We start from the raw sequence: 6,000 nt of genomic DNA, 5'->3' as shown, positions 1-6,000 counted from the left end.
CTGGGCTATTCACAGGCCTATGTTAGATTCCTGCAATGAAGGAATCTATTAATTCCAAGTAGGTGCTCATTCTCTAAAGAGCTGCTGATAAAATGGAACTGATAAAATGGAGGTAATTTAAAGGTCAGATGAAATCCAGCTCACGTTCATCCTGCTTATAATGGAACATCACCAAGATGCTTCATCGGCAAAGGGGCATTTATATGTATTTTTATTTTTTTAAGAAAAATTGCTTATCTGTAACAGAGACTCTAAATGTCTGATAGAAAACCTTCCCACATTAATCTACCCAACAACTGGCATCTTGCTGCCTGTCTGGGTGTCCCTTCCTGGAAATTAAATCTCCTATCATCTTTTTATCGCACTTTGGAGAAAAGAAATGGGAACAAAATGCAGTGTTCACATGAGCAGCAGAAGCAAGAGCTGAAACTGATAGGGCTGCATTAATTCAAACATGCAAGAGATGAGCATGAGACCAGCTACTGCTACAGACGCATTCTTCTCACTTTGCTCTGTGCCGGCCCAGTTCAGCTGCCCACACCATACCTTTGCTTGACATTGGGTCCACAAGCCACACAAACTGGCCTTTGAACCATATAATAGTTCTCTTTTACACCTGTGTTGTATTAGGTTAGTAAATGGAAAAAAAACTCAATTCTTCTCCTTTTTCACAATGGGATAAGCTGTATTAAAGAGCATGTTTGCGCTGCAGCGGAAACAAGCTTTTCATAGTAGGCGTGAGCTGATGCCACCAAAGGATCCAAACTCAAAGGAGAAACCAGGATATTGAATATGTTGGACCAGAGTGTTTTCTCCCCTCAGTAACCCATTTTCTGATCAGAACTGAAAGACACAACTGTTGGAAAAGAGCCACTTCCAGGGCATTTAGCTAACATTGTCAAATAACCCATTGAAACCCTGAGGTAGGAACGTGCTGAAGAAGGCTGTTTCCACTCAGAACAACATGGCAATGTAGCCACATCTAGGTAGCCTAATCTCCACATGCACTGTTAAACATAGTTTTGTTCCCACCTTTTACACTTTTTTGAACATCTAGAGGCAGTCAGTGCTTAAGGTCAGGTACTTTGGGTGCTTGATCATCTGCATAAGCCAGTTGATTCGCTTGGGTTCTACTTTTTCTTTTTTCATCTAGAGGTCAGTGAGATTCTGTGTGCTCATTTTGCCCCAGGGCATCGTAATCGAATGTCACTCGTTGACCATAACCTGAGAAAATCCTCAACTGTTGTGCAAAGTCTTGAATGGCTGACAGTAATTAAATCCACCTTGATGGGCTTGTATGGGAATTGGGCCTAAATGCAATTAGGGGTTTTAGAAGCATTCAAACACACAAAGCACCCAGACGAAGAATAAACATGACGACAAAGAGAAGCAATAGTAGCTGCAAATTGATGCCTCTCAGTTCAGAGTGTCCTGATGCCAATGAAAAGCAGCAGCAAGCAGTGGGAAGCAGCACAACAAAAGAGGCCAAGGGACAACAGGGGGTATCCTTTTGAGCACTAGGGTCATTGATATTTCTGCCTTACACCCTTTGGTTTGTCACATATTTTCCACCAGAAATCTTGCGGGAGATTTCAGGCAGTACCTTGAATTGCTTGCAGTCCTCATACTCCCCTGCCTCGGCATCCAATATTCTCATCAGTTTGAGACAGAGGTCTAGGCTAAAACGGATTTACTACAGTGCTTCCAATGTACTAAGGTTGTATGTGTTGAGATACTCTAGAGCCCTAGAGCTCTAGGGACTTCCATACCTTGAAATCCAATCCATACACTTTTTCTCATCTTTTACACACCCTATTATTTCCTGACTGAACTTAGCAATCTCTAACCACCCCATAAGGGATACACAGAGAAGCTGGGTCTGTCTGCAACACATGAAGCTTCTCTGCTACCGGAATTCAGCTGGTGTGAGGTCCAGATAAACTCCCCTCCCTGACCGAAGGGACAGGCTGCTCTGTTTCCTACTGCAACAAAAGACTGTTGGAATCGGATCTCTCTTTCCCTCCAATCTGTTCTCTGCCTCCACCCTTCAGGTGCTCCTCCCCAAATCCCTGTAATTAGCAGTAAATGTTACAGTTTTGTCCTGTTAACACAAATTGCCCTTTCCAGAGGCAAATTAAAGAGTTACCACTGGGGATTTCATCTCTCCTTTACAATTTTGCTTCTGTGATCAGTGCTGTCTGTGCGTCTCACTAGCTCCTAGGGGAAAGGAGTGGGAGGGAAAGAGAGGACAAACCGTTATTAGCAAGTCCTTTGAAGAGCCGGAGGTGGCGAATTAAACTGGTTCTTAACTCCCATTTTACCAACAAGGTAGGTTACCCTTTTCTCCCTCCTTCTGCTCCTCCTATGGGGATGATAATTGTGAATCACACAAATCACACACATGAAGTTTCACCTAAGTACTTTCCTGGGCAGCATAAATCAACAGACTTTCTCTCCATTTCTTTGGCATGATTTTGTTGTTCAGTGACAAACACATGCACATAAAATACTGGACCATATAGACATGTAAGTGTGGGGGTGCACCTACATTCCCATTTGCATGACCCTTCCAGTTTGGTTCTTGGAACAGGAAAGAAACACACGTTGGACCTGAGGCAGCTCTAGTTCCCTTCCCAGCTAGGCTCTGATATTTTAGCCCTGAATTCTTAAGGGGCATTCTGATTCATCAGACACATCACCTGCCTTCAGCATCACAAGAGCTGGCAGAAAGTACCCATACTACATCACCAGCACACATACCACCACGCAAAAAAACATGAACCACCACAGGCAAACTTCTCCAAGTCCCTAGTCTGACACCTCCTTAACAATAGCGTCCAGATGTACCACAAGTCCAAAAGAGCAAGTAGTGCTAGTCCCTATGTAAAAACTCTATTCACTGCCAAAATCTTTGGCCACCTACAAATTTGGTAATCTGACAAATATACTCCACGCTCTATCACTTGCACTTTCCCAGAGACAGATGGGAGACAGCCGAGAATCTCCTTCCTGAAAGCACCAGCCCCAGGGGAGAATCTGACCAGCTGATGTCATTGAGGCCTTTGGACAAAAAGTAAAATAATTCTGAGCCTGTCAAGCCAAGTGAAAAGGAGCATGTATGTTATCTCGTTTATTAAAATGCTCTGTAAGTAAATGACTATTTCTGGGGCTGTGATGGTAAATGGATAATTTAATTTAGACACTCACAACATCACCAAGAAAATCTGGCCAATAACAATTCTCTATGACAGCTTATCATACTAATTAAAAACAATGTTATCATAGAATTTAAAATCTGTGAAATAAGATGTATGCTTACAGTGAATAAGTTATTTATAAACAAGATGCACTTATTTAGTGTACAGCAAGCCTCTTATAAAATCTGAATTAAATGCAGAACTACCTGTAGACACATGGCATTTATTTTAAATGTTTCAGGATGCAGCAGCTTTTTCAGCAAAGAGAACTTAATCAGTCCCTTGAGCTTTCCCTTCTTCTGCTAGGACAAGGAAAGTGCAGCTGTATTGATTTCTAACATACAGCACTGCCACGTGAGCCATTTTATTGGGCCAACAAACTGTTTAACAGACAAGGTCCCAGAGGTCTCAGGTTTTATACAGGAGCATAGACACACCCTCTATAGATAGATGATGTAATATTAACTGGAATTTACGAGACAATACATCATATTACCCAGTGCCAGGAGCAGAGACTATACTTCAGAATGCCTAAAGTCCATTGTAACACCCCGTTTCATTTGTTTATTACTTTGTCCACCTTCTGCTATTACGGCAATTTCTATAGTGGATTTCTCCTGAGCTTTCCGCCAGAAGAGTGCCGACTTCTGAGGGAAATATGGTGTTTTACCAATGCTAAAAGACCATCCCTCTGTATAAATTATATATACATTAACCTCCTCACAGTAATTCTGAGGGAAGATTTAGATTCAGTAGGGCTGGGAGATGTGCCTCTTGCACTTCCCAGGGAGACCTATCCAACTGCAGCCAAGTTATGAGTTCTTGGAAAGCATCAGTTCCCATAAACTCATAGAAGTTCTCACAAATTTCTACTCAGTTGGAATTAGGCAGCTGCTTGGGCATGTTCCTAGGACAGCAAAGGTACACCCAGATGTAGTCATTCCTGCACAGTCTTCAGGTTCTCAGATTCAAGACTTTTGGAGCTTTCTGAATGTTGAAATCTTCAAGAGACTTTCCCAGGATTCCCTGGATTTGCCAGGAATGTCAGTGCTTTGCCAATTATTAGGCCTAGCATAAAGGACACAGCCAGCATAAAGATGAACCAATAACCAAATTGTATTTGATACAAAAGGGTCAGTACATGGGTGAGCACTGGGGGTACAAACAAGTCAGATTATACATAATCGACATCAATCCCACTGACCCCAACAACGACACCACACAACCAACAGTGGGCGGAATAAATGGTGACATGCCCATAGTAGGGACAGGAGACAACCGAGTTAACAAGCCAAACACATAAGACCAAGGAAGCCACACACTGAATCTCCACACAGCCTACATTTACAAAAGCCAGACCTGCCTGGAGCCCAGTCCCAGGGAGGCAGAAGGTCCTTCCCCAACAGGGAACTCTGCACAGGGCATCCCCCTCACAGACAGACACTGCCCCTCCTACAAGGGATCCCAGCTTTTATCCCTGAGTGGGACACCTGACCTTTGATTACTCAATGTGGGACACCTGGGGCTCCTTTACCCAATGGCTCTGTCTGCAAGGCCAGCCCCACCATGGAGGGAAGCTTAAAGGCAAACTCACCCCCCTTTGTGAAGGGCTGTAAGAATCACCTATATGTCAAACTTAATTTGGGGCTTGGGGTTGAAACCCCAGCATTCCAGTCAGTTAAATGAGAAGCAGCCCACATCCAGGATCTGAAGAGTATTTTCATGTGGGATAAAAATAAAGCACTGTGACAGCTCACCTCTGGAAGCCATGAAGTGGGTCAAATCTGAATATCAATTCTTTACTCCAGTAGTTGCCCAGGGGATTTCAACAAGCCAGACAGTTGCAATCAGGCAGCTTCAGAATTTAGAAAAGAAGTATTTTCTGGTTTAAAAGTCCAGAAATGATAAAGGTTTTCTGAAGAGGTAGATGGCACTTTTATGTGGGAAAAAGAGGTTTTGGATGTTCTTGAATGTTTCTGAGAATGAATATGCACATCCTTGAGGTAGGACACGCAACACAGCCCATATCTGCAAGCACTTTCCCTGCGAGAGACTCCAACGGACAGCTTGGAGGTACCACAAAATACCTTTCTGGGAAGAAAGAAGTGTCCGTCCATTTTTTGATGAAGGATTAGAAATGGGAAACTTCTACCAAACCTGCAGGAATGTTTCTACATACAGAACTACTCTCCAAGTTCCATAGCACACTACCTGTAGTGTGGTGATATATATATAGATTACATACCATGCTACCAAGGATTTGGGAGCTGTGATGTTATGCTGGGTTTTCACAACACGTGACAGAAAAACAAAAGATGTTATGGTTTCAACTTGTATTTTCTATCCAGAAAGCCTATGCAGGTATTACTGGTTATTTTATATACTCACACACACACACAAATAACATAATACTTAATATATTTTAGTGTGAGTATATATATTTATATATATATATGTTATAATATTTTAGTTATTCCTTCACAGACAATTCAGTCAGCTCTCAAATACCAGGGAAAAGTGCATTAGAGTAGCTAGTTTCTATACAATAAAGCTCTCAAAAATTTAATTTAGTAACTAAGCTCCAGCTCTTTGACAGAATTCTTCCAGTTCAAATAATGTGAATACAAAGAATGAAATATCAGATATGTCTCCACTGTTTTTTGTCCACACATAAGTCAGGTGATAGTCACCACAGTTCTGTTTCTCCCTAATACTGAATTAGACTGCTTCAAAAAAAAAAAAAAAAAAAAAAAAAAAAAAAAAAAGTTTGCTGTCAAATAAAATTCTCCACCAGTTGAAGGGG

This window comes from Athene cunicularia (assembly GCF_003259725.1).
Source record: "Athene cunicularia isolate RWA chromosome 13 unlocalized genomic scaffold, athCun1 chr13_part1, whole genome shotgun sequence".
NCBI lineage: Eukaryota > Metazoa > Chordata > Aves > Strigiformes > Strigidae > Athene > Athene cunicularia.
Note: the sequence above shows the minus strand (reverse complement) of the source record.